Source organism: Pinus tabuliformis, chromosome X, assembly GCF_031772625.1.
Source record: "Pinus tabuliformis cultivar Carrire ecotype Pingquan chromosome X, CPIR1, whole genome shotgun sequence".
Lineage (NCBI taxonomy): Eukaryota > Viridiplantae > Streptophyta > Pinopsida > Pinales > Pinaceae > Pinus > Pinus tabuliformis.
In genome coordinates, this window is record NC_142308.1 from 98813095 (window position 1) to 98831125 (window position 18031).

An 18031-nucleotide genomic window follows, 5' to 3' on the forward strand; every position below is an offset into this window, starting at 1 on the left:
AGCAGAGCATAACAGAACAAAATAGTACAGATCAGGGGAGAGAGAACAAGACAAAGCAGAATAGGCAAAATAGAGCAGAGCAGGGCAAGGGTCAGGCTGTACAAGGCAGTGCATTTGATGGATGAATAGTAACAACAGATAGATAGATTGCAGATGAAGTTCTCCATGGTTGAGAGGGAGTGTTAAAATTGGCAACCAGGGAAAAACTTCATGTGGGTCATCTTATTCATGGCTAATAATATTTTTATTAGATTCCTCTCGTCGAGAGGTGTAGGATTGATATAAAGATCATCCAATTCCGATAAGTATTCATGGAGATATGAATTTATTTTGATTATGGAATTATTATCAAGCCGACCTACAACTCATGTAGGCTCAGAAGCCCAACAGTCGCATCTATTCACCCACCAATGTTGTGTATAAATATAAGAGGACTTTTCCTCATTTAGATTCACTCATCTCATCACATCTCTCTCTCTCTACTGCGCAGATATGAGCCTCTTCTCTACTGCGCTGAAATGGATCTCTCTCTCTCACACATGTGAAGCCGGAAGCTGTTGAATTTGAAGCTACAACTGCAGAAGTAAATATTGACTTGCATGGCCTAGAAGATCTCTTCTTTGGAACTGCGCTGTAGGTTCATCTGAACCTCCTTTGAAAGTCGCAACTTTTGGTGGTGGAATGAAGTCAATCCGACGAACGGTTTGCAAGATATCAACTGCCCTAGTTTGAAGCCAGAAACTGCTGAAACTGAAGCTGCAACTGCAGAAGTAAAGATTGACTTGCGTGGCCTAGAAGATCTCCTCATCTGAACTACGTTGTAGGTTCATCTGAACCTCCTCTTAAAGATGCAACTTTTGGTGGTGGAATGAAGTCAATCCGACGAACGGTTTGCAAGATATCAACTGCCCTAGTTTGAAGCCAGAAACTGCTGAAACTGAAGCTGCAACTGCAGAAGTAAAGATTGACTTGCGTGGCCTAGAAGATCTCCTCATCTGAACTGCACTGTAGGTTCATCTGAACCTCCTCTGGAAGCCAAAACTTTTGGTGGTGGAATGAAGTCAATCCGACTGTCGGTTTGTGAGATATGGTCTGCCCTAGTTTGATAATGAAGCCGCTAATGCTGATGCTACTGATCTAGGGTTTGCTACTACTGATATGAATCAGATTTATTGTACTATTTCTCTCTGCTGAATTATTGAAGATAAAAGAAGATTTGATCAAAGGGTTTCCCCACACATTGTGGGGTTTGTCCATGGCTAGCCGCCACATCTTGTGTCCCTTGTCTTGGCTTGTTTTCTGTCGATCGTTTAATGTTCTATCTGCAGTTTACTTTATGTACATGTGATTGCTAATCGGTGGAATATAATAAGAAAAAGAAGTAAACTGTTATAAGAATAGAACATACCATAATTTAACAAAACAAGATGAAGATGTTTTTTAAATTAAAAGAATTATATAGTCTAATACATACTTGTAGATGTTAAAACCTTATAAGGATTCCTTGAACTATTTTCCTTGCATTCATCCATGATATTTTATACACGTAATACATACTCTCAAGCAAAAAATGTGATATGAAGAACATGATTTAATTTCTCAAGTTAGGTCTTCTATGTAACCATGGAGGATGGAATCCGATGATGTCAAACATCATGGTATTCATTCTTTCCATTGACATTAGGACTTTTACTTGACATCCTAGATTGCATTTAAATCCTTATAAGATAAGGATTAATTTTGTAATATGTTATCTAGAGAGTACAATGTTTAGCCTAAAGTAGTTATAAACAAGGATCACTAGAGGTAATAAAAATCTAAAAGCTCATAAATGTACCTTGTGTTTATCTACCTTTCATTTTATAGCTCATTAGATTTGTTGGAAGTGCATCTTGTTAAATAATTACTTGGTTTCCTTAAGTTGGTTGCTTGTTTCAATCATAATTGACTTTTGTGGCATCCGTACTTGTGTTAGAATTTAATCAAAACTTGGCCTCTATTACATTTCTGCACTGACACTGACTTCTATTCTGCAGTGATTTAATTTAGTCTTCTAATGCAGCATAGATGTTTCTCGGTTATGTAGTGACATCGACATCCCAATCATTAATCCATGGTTATATGGAGGAATCCCTAAAACATTTCATCTTTCACTAATTATACTTCACTGAATTCCTCACTAAGGCTCAACAACATTCACCATAGAACTATCAAACGTTCTTCTGAGATTTCCACTGAATCTACCTCTATGATATCTGCACTTGTCTCATAAGTTATTTTTCTAAAATCTACCAGAAACATATTTAACTATCATGCTATAGTTCTAAGGAACCCCTCTTTCATTACTATTTGTGAACTATAAGTTTCTAAACTCTTCTCTATATATTTGAACTTGTCCAATCCTCGATCTGAACTACTTTCACTATCACATATTTCTATCCATCATTGAGTGTCTTTAATATGGTGAATGCAAGGAACACCACTCATTAATGACCATGGCCATAGCTCAAATTTCCTTTGATCATGACCATAGTCTTCAAACTCCCTTTGACCATGACCATAGCTCCCAAACCATGTTGAAAAATCCAAAGAGTTTGTAGTTAAACAATTTATCTTACGATGGCATTGCCTTGTGATGTTTTTCATTATTATTATTTGAATTAGCTTTCTTATCATCAAGGTTAATGTCAAGAAACAAATAGAAGATAACACAAGAAGTAGGTACACTGCCAGGGCAAAACCCCACTCTAGGGGAAAACCTTGTCAAAATTATTCCTTTAGTAGAATCAAGATGAGACGACCAAGACACTTACAACTTAAACTTGAGACTACCTCCATCCATCAAGTCAACCTTGTCATTCTTCAATTCTATAGCTCCTATAGAAGTCATTATTCTTCACAATTTGATCCTTGCAATGGAACTAAACTTGTATCTTATCACAGTGATAGCAATATGATAGCACCGAGATAGTGAAGAACCAAGACTACATCATTGTGATAACACCAAGACATTCACTGTGGTAGCAATGTCATAGGACCAAGATACATCACTGTAATATCCCCGAAATTTGATCATTGTAATAACACTGAAGCTAATGTCACACCGAAACTGTTAGACTGAAATAGAACCGAGTCACTGTGACATATCACTGAGCTATCTCCACTGCAATCCACATAATATATGTTGAGAATACCATTGAAACTGGTCTCTCTGGTTACCGAAATTATATCTGTAATTTTCAACAAAGTCATCTCTACATTATGCTATGCCTTCATCGAAGATTTGTCTCTCTGAGAACATGAAAAGACTATCTCTCAAATCACAAAACCTCTGTCTCTAATACAAGCAAAATACCTCTTTGAAATATGAGCTCTGAACTGTGCTTGATGTGAAGTCCTTAGGCTTCTATATATATATGTTTGTCCATCATAAATGCACCGACCTGTGTTAATGAACAATTATGTCTCCATATAAAGTTAGGAAAACTTGTGTTATTTTGAAGGATACCAACTTCATGGGGATTCTTTTTTAGGCCAACAACATGGAGACCTTCATGGATGGAGGAGTCTCCAAAAAACATTTACAATCATTATAACCTAAAGCCTACAGTGGAGGCTTGAGCTAAGAAAATTGACCCAAGCATGAAACACATGCTTTAATAAGTCAATTAAATTAATAGAAAACAAATATTTTTCTTTCTTTTGACAAATATATTATATTTTGACTTCAAGTACAATTATCAAGACTTAGCCTAGTTATATTCTTCAACAAAATCGCCATTCGATCTCATAATAGATAGGACATATTAAGATGACATGTTTGATGTGGGATGTGGTGATTAGTTTCAATCTAAGGTCAATAAGTGTTACATAACATTTTGTCACTGTCCCTGTACTCCCCGTCCACAATCTTAGAGTACCTCTACAGTATACCTGACATGATTTCCTATCATGAAGAAACTCCCATTATGTCCCTCCTCGTGAGCAGAACAATTACCTTTTGCATCATTTCCCAAAAGTCTTCTTTTTGTCCCAATTTAAAAGACCGACGCTAATGACTTGTGCCCTCCTCGTGCCGATATGCACAGATTACAGCTATGCCTAGCACCGATTAGATCGATTGAGCCCTTTCTTAGTTACGATGATCCTCTTTTGGAATGTTTTTTAAATATGGAGCTGAAGCTTCCATCTCTAGAATATTTGTAACGGAAGTCTGGTAAATGGTTAGGCCAGATGGAGTCGAGGAGGTCAGTTTGGTCTCCTTCCCCCTATTACGATGGAAACTAATCCAAGAGAAAATTCCTTCTCCCATGAGAAGAGGAACCAACTCCCCTCCACCCAAGCCATATAAACCTCTCTTTTTCCCAAGATCAAGTTACCTTTTAGTCCTAATTAAGTTTTGGCTGAGGTTTTGATTTTGGATTAGTGAACAAGCTACCCATAGTTTGTAGCTTTCTAGCTTGTGTTTAAGGGAGAATTTTTTGTTTGGTTTTGTGTGAAGACTAAAGAGATCAGCCTCGAGACTACCATTGTTCATGCTATCCATGAGATGCTAGCATAAGTATGTGGGCACCTGAATATGTCATAGGAGAACAACAATGTCAAGACATCAGTTGTAATCTCTTCTTGAACTAATATAGATGCAACTATTAATTGATTTCCTACATGAAATGATCTCACATATTTATGGCTCAATGTTTCTTAACCTGTTAGTAGGCTGAATGCAATTTGTACATTATCACGTTTGTTGTTTGTTGTTTTAACTTTTTTTAGGTGTTTGAAAGAAGGAAACGAAAGATAGTTGGAGCGAGGAAGGAAAGTCATCACCAAGACAAATAACATACTAAGAGGTGGGTCCTCTTATTTGATTCTAGCTTAAGGAGATCTTCCATAGATTGTTTGTTTGTGGCTAGACCCGCTCTCTTGGGCTAGAGGAATTTTTTGTGTATGCGCTTAGAATTTACCTACACCAAAAATTGACAACTCCACTAGGGAGCCAATCCTTTTGTTTGATTTATTGTAATTTCATGGTTTTGTGTGAAATTTTATAGTATCACCATTTCCCTTTAGTGTACTTTGCCTAGTTTACTACTCTTAGTCTAAAATTTACAGTATCAAGTCTGCTTTTTACGTGAGGAATTTTTTATTTTTCCTTTGAATCCTCAACAAGTGCGGTTTTTTCTAAAACAACCATGCCAATCGGATTGAGTTTCTCAAAAATAGTCGCACCAACCCCCTTCTGACACTTTTTGTCAGTTAGGTAGTCATGCTAATGCTTGTAGGTGGAGATTAGGGTTTACCCTAGATCTCAACCATTGTGTCTTTCTCTCCTGATTTCTACCTCTTAGTTTGTTTTGGATTGTTTCTCCTTGACTGGAAATCTTGATTTGGCTTAGTTTATGTTCTTGTTGTTTTTCCTTCTTTTGCTTGATTTCTTGAGTCTTTGGATGGTTAGTGGCTATAGGACATCTAGGCTGTCATCCATTCAGCTGATTGTGAACTTGGTGAGTCAAGTTGTCGATGAATGTACTCCTTGCATTTCATTTGTAGTCCTCTTATTGCTTTGATCTCCATCATTCAAGTTTGAAAACTTTCTTTTGATTGTTTAAACACCTCCTTTCCAGCATATATCACGTTTCTTGTCTTGTTTTTCGTAGAATCATTGTGTCATTAGTTTGGAAGAAGTTCTTTTTTGGGTCTTTTCATTTGTTTCAGGATTTATTTTCTTGAAAACATTTTCATTGAAGTGTTTTACGAAAAATTCCTTTTTGTTATTTCATGAAAATTACACAATTCTATTTTGTTGCATCAATATGTTACATTAGTTAGCATAATTGAAGACTAGAGTTGCATTTGCATTTGAAAAGAAAAAGAATTGTCTTTACTTTTGAAAGGACTACTTGAAGTGCACGTGTTAGAAAATAGGAATTGGAAAGAGTTTTTCATTATTGTTTTTTCAAAAAGTAAAGTAGTGAAAAGATGACTTTTATTTCAATTGCATGGTTGGTTTCATTTGATTGTGTTTTCTACGCTCTCTAGTGTAAACAATTCATCGAATAGAAAGAGTCTTGTCTCATTTAGCTGCATATAGGATTTTTTGAGTCACATCGCTAAGGTATGAAAACTGAGACATAATTTAAGATAAAATTTTAATGACCTAAATTAACCTACGGCACATTTGAAACCTAATGATCACATCTAGAAGGTCTAGGCTAGAGACGTGTTCCAACATCTTTAAATCTAGTAGTTGTCATTCACTTCAGCATTAGACAGCACTAGTATGGACTTGTGCTCCCCGTACGATCGAGTATATAAAGGGAGACCCCACTAGGCTGCAATCTTTTATACATAGGAAGTCAAGTCTGCTGCCTTGTAAACATGATACAACGAACACAACATTCAGGAGATTTCCTGCCCGTACTTCTCGATTGGCCAGGAGGTATTCTGTAGTACATGGTTACCTGGTAATCATTTTTACCTAGATCATCCTGAGTAGTCATTTGATATTTTTGACTCTTTAAACTTAAAATAACATCTGAGTACTTGTCCTTTCGAGCTCACTTCAAATAAAAAGTGATAAGTGTCACCTTTTCTTCTTTCTTAAATCTTAAAACATGAAAGAGCACTAGTTTGTTTATGCGTCTTAAAAAACTTGTTTCCCACAATCTCATAACATCCCTGTTAGTCTTTTCTAGCCCAAATCATGAGTATTCCTTTTAAAGTGCATTTAGAGCCTTGGAATTTATCTCTCTTTTCTTGTTTTTTGAGATGAAGCCATCGTGGTTGAACCATTAGGTTCACCTAGTTCCTCTTCCTCTCCATCATCTGAAAGATTGTTTGAGGAGCAATTTCCTAAATTACCGCAGCCACTTGAGTGTTGGGTGTGGAGCTTGATTATCTTCTATATTCAAAGGTATCGCCACATAGGACCCCAGTTCGAAACCGCCCGTAAAATATTCGCTGCAGGGGGGGTCCAGGGGGGGCGGCTGCGACCTTTGGGAGCCCCCCCCTGGCAGGGGGTTTCAGGGGCAACGCCCCCGAAGCTAAAAACAGCTGTAAAACTGCCTTGTAAAAGTATAGTAATTTCTAGTCAATCTGGGCCGTTCATTAGGCGGATGATTTGACGTAGAACTTATGTTTAGTTTAGGGTTTTTTGCCCTAGAAGGCAACCCCTCTCTTTGTATGAGGGTATTGTATTTGAGGCTGTGTGATAGATGTGTATTCTGTGAGCGAGAAACAGAGAGGTGAGACTGTGAGAGAAAACAGAGGATATTACAATGGATTTGCTGTAGGTTGTGTCTCTTTATTTTGCTGGATAATAGAAAGGAAGGACTGGCTGTTCGGGGTGGACGTAGCCTAAACTGGGTGAACCACATATATCTATGTCTCTCTTGTTTTGTGCATTTTCTGTGTTTATATTTCTGCCATATTGTATGTGTTCCATTGCTCCATAATATATAATTTTCTAACAACTGGTATCAGAGCCGAAGGTCTATTTGGCTGATAAACTCGCAGGAAAGAAGGGTTCCTCGTTCGAGTGGGAGCAATGGCGGAAGATGGTAAGTTTAGGGTCGAGAAATTTAACGGCCAAAACTTCTCGCTGTGGAAGATGCAGATGGAAGATTATCTGTATCAGAAAGATCTATACCTACCATTGGGCGGAAAAACAAAGATGCCAACGGGTATGAAAGACGAAGAATGGAACCTTCTCGATAGAAAGGCACTCGGAACAATACGGTTGTGCCTTGCTGCGTCAGTCGCCTTCAAAATTTCGAAGGAAACCATGACAGAGGGTTTGATGCAGACGTTGTTGAAACTATATGAAAAACCCTCAGCCTCAAACAAGGTATTTCTTATGAAACGGTTATTTAATATGAATATGTCAGAAGGTGGATCTGTTGCAAACCATTTAAATGATTTTAATACAGTTACAAGTCAATTTAGTTCTGTAGGGGTAAACTTTGATGATGAAGTTAGAGCTCTGTTATTCTTGTGCGCATTACCAGAAAGTTGGAATGGTTTGGTAATGGCCATTAGTAACTCCTTTCTAGATCTAGTACTTTAAAGTTTGATGATGTTGTCGGTGCTATCCTTAGCGAGGAAATGCGACGGAAAAGCTCTGGTGAGACATCGGGAAATGCTTTGAGTGCAGAGTCTAGAGGAAGAAAAATGGAAAGAGGAAAGAGGTCAGGATATCGCAGTAAATCAAGGAAAGGCAGATCCAAGTCCAGATCGGGGATAGTGTGCTGGAAATGTGGAAAGTAAGGACACCTAAAGAAAGACTGTAGATCTCGGAAGGGAAAAGAAGGAGATGCACAACAAGAAAACAATCATGAAGCAAATGTGATAGGTGAGGTGTTAAAAGATGCTTTGATTCTTTCTTTCGAAAATATTATTTATTCCTGGGTGGTAGATTCAGGGGCTTCATTCCATGCCACACTTGATAAGAACTATTTTCATGACTATGTTCAAGGAGATTTTGGACAAGTTCGTCTGGGTGATGATAAACCCTGTAAAATTGTTGGAATGGGTAAGGTTCTTGTAAAACAGCAGAATGGAAACCAATGTCTATTAAAGGAGGTAAGGCATGTTCCAGATCTAAAGAAAAATCTGATTTCAACAGGGCAGTTAGGCAGTGAAGGTTGTGTGACAACTTTCACAGATAAAGCTTGGAAGGTCACCAAAGGAGCCTTGGTAATAGCAAAAGGTGAAAAGGTTGGTACATTGTATTTATGAAATGGTATTTCTAACTCTGTTAATGCTTTAACTTCCAAAGGAGCAGATGCAGCATTATGGCATCATAGGCTCGGACACATGAGTGAAAAGGGGATGAAGATTCTTCACTCAACAAATTTTTTGTCGGGTTTGAAGAATGTTGATTTGGACTTCTGTGAGAATTGCATTTATGGAAAACAGAAGAGAGTCAGATTTCTCAGAGTTGGGAAAGAAAAGAAGAATGAAAAATTAGAGCTTCTGCATACAGATGTATGGGGACCTGCTCAGGTATCATCTCTCGGTGGCTCTCGTTATTATGTTACTTTTATTGATGATGAAACTAGAAAAACTTGGATTTATTGTATTAAGAATAAATCTATTGTATTTGATACTTTCAAGAAATGGAAAGCCTTGGTTGAGATTGAGACAGGAAAGAAATTGAAGTGTCTTAGATCAGACAATGGAGGTGAATATTGCAGCAAAGAGTTTGATAGGTGCTGTTCAGAGCATGGAATTCGCAGAGAGAAGACAGTTCCAAGAAAACCATAAGAAAATGGTGTGTCAGAAAGGATGAACAGAACAATCATGGAGCGTGCAAGGTGCATGAGATTGCATGCAGGATTGCCTTTACAGTTTTGGGCAGATGGTGTAGATACTGCTATTTATCTAATAAACAAAGGGCCTTCAAGTTCCTTGGATGGTGGTGTTCCAGAGGAAGCATGGATAGGTAAAAAGGTAAACTACTCTATTTTAAAGCCTTTTGGTTGTGAGGCCTTTGTCCATATTGATAAAGAAAATAGAACAAAGCTTGAGGCAAAGTCAAAGAAATGTACCTTTATTGGATATGGTGTTAATGATTTTGGTTATCGCTTATATGATTACGAAAATCACACAAATCATTAGGAGCAAAGATGTAATATTCAATGAAAAGGTCTTGTATAAGAATCAGTTGCAGGAAAAGAAACAGGAAAAGGAAAACAGGGAATACACAGTTCTTGATGAAATCACTGAAAAAGGAAAGATGCCTGAAAATAATAATAATCAACAACCACAACAACAGCAACCACCACAACAACAACAGGCACCCCAAACACCTGAAAGTGGTGTTAGAAGATCTATCAGGATAAGTAGACCCCCTAAACGATACTCTCCTTCATTATATTATTTATTGTTGACTGATTCCAGTGAACCCGAATGTTATGAAGAAGCAATGCAGGTTGAAAGCAGGAAGAAGTGGGAGGTAGCCATGGAAGAAGAGATGGACTCCTTAATGCATAACCAGACTTGGGATTTGGTCAGGTTGCCTGTAGGAAAAACTACATTGAAGAATAAATGGGTTTACATGCTGAAGGAAGAAGATGGAGGAAAATAGAGGTATAAAGCTAGACTTGTGGTGAAGGGGTTTGCACAGAAGAAAGGTATTGATTTTGATGAAATATTTTCTCCTGTTGTTAAAATGACTTCAATCAGAACCATTTTAAGTCTTGTAGCAGCTGAAGATTTGCATCTTGAGCAGTTAGATGTAAAGACAACCTTTCTCCATGGGGATTTGGAGGAAGAGATATATATGCAGCAGCCACAAGGATATGAGGTGAAAGGGAAGGAGAAACTAGTGTGCAGGTTGAAGAAGAACTTGTATGGCTTAAAACAAGCTCCAAGGCAGTGGTATCTAAAATTTGACAAGTTTATGTCTGAACAAGGTTATACTAGATGTCACTCTGATCATTGTGTTTATTTGAAAAAGCAAAATGATGGCAGCTATATTATATTGTTATTGTATGTAGATGACATGCTTGTTGCAGGATCTAACATGCAGGAAATAAATGTGCTCAAAAGAAAATTGGCAAATTCATTTGCAATGAAGGATTTGGGAGCTGCAAAACAATTCCTTGGTATGAGAATAACTAGAGATAGGAAAAATCATAAATTAACATTGTCTCAGAATGAGTACATACAAAAGGTGTTGAAAAGATTTAACATGCACAATGCAAAACCAGTTAGTACACCTTTTGCTAGCCATTTCAAACTTAGCAAGGAAATGTGCCCAAAGACCCAAGAAGACATGGATTATATGTTTAAAGTTCAATATGCATCAGCAGTTGGAAGCTTAATGTATGCAATGGTCTACACAAGGCCTGATATTGCACATGCAGTGGGAGTTGTAAGCAGGTACATGAACAATCCAGGAAAGGAACATTGGATGGCAGTGAAATGGATTCTCAGATATTTGAAAGGTACCACAAATCAAGCATTATGCTTTGGTGGTTCAAACATCTCCCTACAAGGATATGTTGATGCAGATATGGCAGGTGACAGAGATAACAGGAGGAGCACTACAGGATATGTATTTACTGTTGGAGGAACAGCTGTCAGTTGGGTTTCAAAAATCCAAAGTGTTGTTGCACTTTCAACAACAGAAGCAGAGTATGTTGCTGCTACAGAGGCTAGTAAAGAAATGATTTGGTTACAAAGTTTTATGGGTGAATTGGGTAAGGATCATGATATGGGCATGTTATACAGTGATAGCCAAAGTGCCATTCATCTTGCAAAGAACTCAGCATTTCATTCCAGGACTAAACACATACAGCTCAAGTACCATTTCATACGATCAGTGTTGGAAGATGGAGAGTTGAAGCTGGAAAAGATACACACAAGCCAGAATCGTGCAGATATGCTAACAAAAGTTGTAACCAGGGAGAAACTAAGAATATGCTCAGTTTCAGTTGGTCTTCAGGGATGACGATGAAGATGAGAAACAACCAGGTCCAAAGAGGAGTCATTGTCCAGCAAATGGAGCAGCGGTGGAGTTGCTACAATCAGTCTCCAAGTGGGAGATTGTTGGGTGTGGAGCCTGAGTATCTTCTATATTCAAAGGTATCACCACATAGGACCCCAGTTTGAAATGGGGCAGCAACGCTGCCGTAAAATATTCACTGCAGGGGGGGTCCGGGGGGGGCGGCTGTGACGTTTGGGAGCCCCCCTGGCGAGGGGTTTTGGGGGTAGCGCCCCGAAGCTAAAAAACAGCTGTAAAATTGCCTTGTAAAAGTATAGTAATTTCTAGTCAATCTGGGTCGTTCATTAGGTGGATGATCTGACGGTAGAACGTATGTTTAGTTTATGGTTTTTTCCCTAGAAGGAAACCCCTCTCTTTTTATGACGGTATTGTATTTGAGGCTATGTGATAGATGTGTATTTTGTGAGCAAGAAACAAAGAGGTGAGACTGTGAGAGAAAACATAGGATATTACAACGGATTTGCTGTAGGTTGTGTCTCTTCATTTTGCTGGATAATAGAAAGGAAGGATTGGCTGTTCGGGCTGGACGTAGCCCAAACTGGGTGAACCACATATATCTGTGTCTCTCTTGTTTTGTGCTTTTTCTGTGTTTATATTTCTGCAATTTTTATGTGTTCCATTGCTCCGTAATATATAATTTTCTAACAATGAGGACCAAGGTGTTGAACTTGAAATTATTCTGAGCATTCAACCTTTGTCATCTCTTCCTCCACCTCCCTCAGATATTGGGTCACTTTTTGATATTGGCCTGGAATCCCTAGAAAACCCTATCTAGTCTCCCGAGATTCAGTCGACTACTGATGGTCAACTTGGACTAGTTGTTTGTCCTCTGAATCCTTTTTTTGACCTTGTTTCGATATCACCACAGCGTCCGTACAGTCCGTATGATCAATCAGGTATTCCTTTGGAATTATCCCCTTGAACATCTTCAGTCGTTAATTGTCACTTGTTTCCACTGATGGAACCCAAAGGTGAAATTCCAGTCTCCTCTCTCAGTCACCTGGAGGTTTCCACTCCACACACTGTCGAAGAGGAAGAAGATCAGTTTCCTCCTAAATGTTCCTCCTACATGGGAAGCATTCCCGTCAGTGTTTATTGGGACTTACGTCCTAATTATGTGACTTTAGCACAGTTAATCTCGGGTACACCTAATGCCTTTTCACTTTACCATAATCTTGTTTGGGCATCTAGCACTATGCCTACCACAGGTTCGTTCATTCGAAACCCAACCCCCCAACAGATGGTGATTTCTGTAGTTACTTCAGTACCAGTACAACCCACCGTTCTAAACCCTCTTGTCTCGTCAGTCCAAGTCACCCGTGTAGTGAAACTGATGGTCTTGAGTCCTACTTATGTCAGTCCTTCGGTCCCTCTAGTAAGTGAACAGGCTGTGCGACCACCTCGGGGGAAGAATCTGAATGTATCTATGGTGTCAGGGACAACTAATGTGAGTAGCTCATAGGCTCACATGGTTGGGGCAAACCAACCTTCTTCTAGTGCTATTAAAAACCCTTCTAGTCATGTTGGATCAAGCAATGTCCAGTACCATAGGTCCAAAATCTTGTTGGTCCATCTGGATCAAGCAATTTCCAGTATCAATAGCCTTATGAGGCTCATGTTCAGTACCAAACTCCTTATGTTCCATATTTTTCCAAGGAATGGTATATCCACCTTAAATCCTTCATCCTGGACAGTTGTTCAACCTAGTCCGACCACCATTCCCGATAGCTATGGCTAGATACCATTTAGAAATTTTCGAGGTTTCAATCCGAGAACTATTCAGGTACCCTATGAGAAGTAAGGACAACCTCTGCAACAATAAGGGAAACCTTCATTGCAGTAAGGGCCATCCATGCAGCAGCAGGGGCCAATGATGCAGTAGAAAGGACCACTGCAACAACCACAGGGGCAACACTTGCAACAGTTGCAGCAAGCCATGGAACCACAAAAATATGTTCAACAAACCTCCCAACCTATGTCTTCGTAAGGCCAACCTCTACAGCTGCAGGGATAGCTTTGGCAACCGTAATGCCAGCCCTTGCAGCACCAAGGCCAACATGGGAAACAACAACCCTTATATACATATCAACAGGGTCAACCTTTGCAAGGACAAGGTCATGGTCAAGTCCTACAACAGCAGGCCCAAAATCCTAATGTCCAAGGGAAACAAGTTCAAAATCATTTTGTCTAAGGACAGAAGGTCCAACATCCTTTGTCTAAGGACAACATGTCCAAAATCATTTTGTTCATGACCAAGAGGTTCAAAACCCATATGTCCATGGAGAGCAGGTGCAAAACCCATATGTCCAAGGTCAATAGGTTCAACAACCTCTTAACCTGTATGTTGCTTATCAACAACCTATGGCTGGACAATTTCAAGGCTTTCAAGGCCAGAATCCTCCCTATGGGAAAGATAACCTATAGTGGGGGAAAAATCGAATGCCATAAGGACAAAACCCTCCACTATGGGGACAAAATCCTTACCGACGGGGATGGGCTGCTCCAATCGGACCCGCTTATCGACCTCCAATGCCTTTCTATACTTAATTTCCATCCTTCACTACACTAGAGTTGTCATATTTGTCTCAACTTATGAATGATCCAATTCTTCATTCGTGATACTGGCCTATGATCCCATCTAAGATCCCAAGCGATTATCCAAAGTTTGATGGGAAAGTGAAAAAACATCCTTAATCCCGTGTGATGACATATCACATCTAGTGCTCTTTGAATTCCGATGTTGTCAATTCTATTCATCTCCATATTTTCCAACAAACTCTCACAAGCGCTGCAGCCAAGTGGTACATCAAGCTCCTTCGAATTACTTATCATGACTTCAACTTATCCATGGCTTTCCTCACACATTTCCAATTTCCAGTTTACTATGAAACTGATACCTATTTTCTTACATTACTCAAGCAAAATAATGTGACCCACCTCTCTGATCACACCCATGAATGGAGATGTAGGCATCTCTTGATCAAATTAGAGATTGTGGATTAGTTAATGACTAAATGGTTAACCAAATCATTCATCGCTCAAATTTCTCGTGATATCGCTATCGGTGGGTGCCTCATGGAGGAGCAAGCCATTTCTCATGCACAATACTTAGATCTTGTTTAGTCTTAGTCTAGCACTTTGTATGAGTTATTACCCGATGATCTGAGGCCATCAATCCATCCAATGGCATCAAAGTCATAGGCTACACCTCTTGTTGATGGAGTAATTGGTTCAGTGTCCAAGGCCCTTGCAAAATCTTCTTCCAAATAGAAGTCACCCTTAAACACTGCTTCCAACAGTCCCTCTCAGAATTCACGTGGCCCTAGTAAAACTTCAGAGGTCCACGTTGTTTAGTCTAGTGTAGTGAAAAAATCTTCAGAAGGTAAGAAGAAAGGCAAAGGCAAGGGAAAAGGCGATGCCCCAAAACATGTTCCTCCTAAGTCGTCTACTAGTGATGCTTCTCAACGGAAGCCTAAGTATCCATGCCTCGTTTGTGAGGAAGATCACTATACTAAGGATTGTCCCAGACAGTTTGAAGTTAGTCAGTTGCTCAAAGGGACCCCAACTATTCTGAAAGAGCCCTTTCCATCCTAGCAGATGCAAATGGTAGAACACCCTTAGTCATTTGCTTCCTCAGGTTCACAAGTGTTCATGATGAGTACACCCATCAATGTTGCTACTAGATCAAAAGATTATCAAACTCCTACCTCGACAACAGGGAAATAAAAATATGCTACCCCTTCTTCTTCTGCCCTGTCAAGTTCTGATCCTCTTCATATCGAACAACCTAACCCTGATTCCATCATTCGAACAACTTCTCGAGGTGTGCTGCGAAATTCCTCGTACAATCCCAATGTTCACGCCACTCAACACTATAATATTGTTAAGGATTTGGCTCAAGCATCATTATCTATGTCTGCCCTCGAGGTACTCTATCTGTCTCAACGGAAATCATTGTTGTTGGGGATTGGGGCTATTGATCCTGTTAATTTTTGGTCCTATATGGTTTGATCTAGAAAACCACGTTCCATGTCCTCCTCATCATATTGCCTTTCTCATTTAGGTCAACATCAATGATAAAACCATTCATCGGACCATCATCGATGATGGTGCTTCTACCCGCATCATATTAGTCGCTTATTGGAAGGCAATTGGTTCTCCTACTCTAAACAAGTACCCTAACACTTTGGAATCTTTCGACGGGTACGATTCGTGACCATTCAGTGTGTTACCCAACCTTTCCATTACTTTGGAGGGCAACATAGTACATGCTGAAGTAAAAATTATTGATGTTAATCTAAATTATAATCTTCCACTCGAACGGAGTTCGACCCATGCCATGCATGTTGTAGCCTCCTCCCTATTCCGCATGATTCATTTCCCTCATCAAGGGAACATAGTCACAGTCGACCAACTATCCTTCTTTGCCTATTCCTCCTTAGATGGAAATGTTTGGTATGTCAAGCACATCGATGTTCCTTATGAGAGCATGGGGGCAAGGCTATTTAAAGATCTTTCCTTGATGGGAATTTTTCCACTCCCACCTCCTCATGTTGCCTCTGTCAAAATGACCTCACTCAAGTCTGATCCTTGGGTCATACCTTCACAAGATCTTGTTGATACATGGGGTGAGGTTAGGCCACTAAGTCTAGTAGAAATCAATTATGTGGAAATTCTTTCGGCCTCATGTTCTGTACCCTCTGATCATCCTATTCCGAGTTCTTCTCTCGACATGTTTTCTCAATCCCCATGTCTTAGTTCTAGCTCGACAGTCATGTCTCTGTGTGTTGAGAATTTCTCTTCTCTGCTACCTATTGACATGTCAATTTCACTTACCATTGTCAAGATCTTTCAACTGAGGGCCCCTTTATGCCCTCATGGATTCATGTTTTTTCTCCTTCCTGAGTTTTTACTAATTACCCATTATTGCAATGGGGCTGCCATTTCACTCGTAACCCTCCCTCACCTAGGGGGCATGGGGGCAAAGCCTTATATGAATCCTACTCTATTATTTGGTTGAGTCGTTGCTTACTCATCATGTCAACAGTAAAACTCCAGTTGTCATCTGTGTTGATTGATTACCCGAGTCCAAGCATGGACCCTCTCACAAATTACTATGCTTAGGTCATCTTGCGTGGTTACTTGTGTACACTAGTGTGTCATTCATTTTTGTATAGTGTGGTTTGGTGTGTTATTTTGCAAGCATCTTCTCTACTTATTATGTTTTTGCCTCCTTTACAGATGTCAGTGTCCCCTCACGTCGATTTCACTGATGGTGTTTTCTGTAGTACCCGAAATCTATCATCTGCGGTATGGGCCATCTATGACCCCCATGGTGAGTTGATTGATATTCAAGGTATTTGTCTAGGTGAAACAACTAATAGCATCATTGAGTATAGCGCAATTATGAATTGTTTTCAGAAACTATCGCTCTTGGCATCCAGGATTTGGTTGTCAACCTTGATTCACAGCTTGTCATTCTTCAACTCAACAGGCAATTTTCCATCAGAAACCCTCAGATCTTGAAATGTATCTACATATTTGTCTATTAGAGAGAATTTTGATTACATTACATATCATCATATTCCTCGACACATGAATACATTAACAGATGCATTAGCTAATTATGTGCTAGATAGACATTTTCGAAACATGTAATAACTTGAAGAATAAAAACATTTGTACCATAGTAAGAAAATATCTAGAGCATATATGTGTGTGTGTGTGTGTGTGTGTGTGTGTGTGTGTGTGTGTGTGGTAATGTTTTTCATACATAAAAACATCAAAAAATAATAATATGTGTGTTCGAAAAACATCGTGGCTCGCAGGCCTTATACATCTATGGCTCGTAGGTCTCAAAAATATGGAATGCTAGACCTATACACTAAACAACATGATGCTCATAATAACATGTAACTACTTGGACTACGCGAGTTAGCAGTTGGTGGATCTGATCTGAAACCCCCACCGTATGCCTTTAGTATTGGTGTGGGACATCACCCATCCAAGCATACTCTGGAATCCCATGGGTCAAAGCCTCGAGATTCCACACAATACCCTCTATGTTTTCGCTTCCCTCTTGATAAGGAATGACCTCAAACTGCTGAGAAACACGCCTGGAAATCGGGGACATCTTAGTAGGGCATTTTGTTCCAACATCTGCATTCATAAAATCAAAGTTTCATGAACACGTATATTTCAAAAACAGTAAAAAACATCAAAAAGAAAAAAATTGTTTGCTTTTACCTCCATCATCAAAATCCTCCCCTTCTAGGAGTGGCATATCTGGATCTTTGCAAAAGTCAATACTGATATAATGCCAATCCTCCACTACGATTAGTTGTCGTTGTATCCATGAGAAAAATGCAGGATTATAGGACATCTGTTGACCCCCCATAACCCTGGGCATTAACTCGCTTCAACAGACCTCCATGGGTCTCGTGGCATCAGTGGATCCACCTCAGTCAGTTGGTATTGTAAACAACGGAACCCACTCTAGGAAGGAGGTCTCTAGCAAAGACC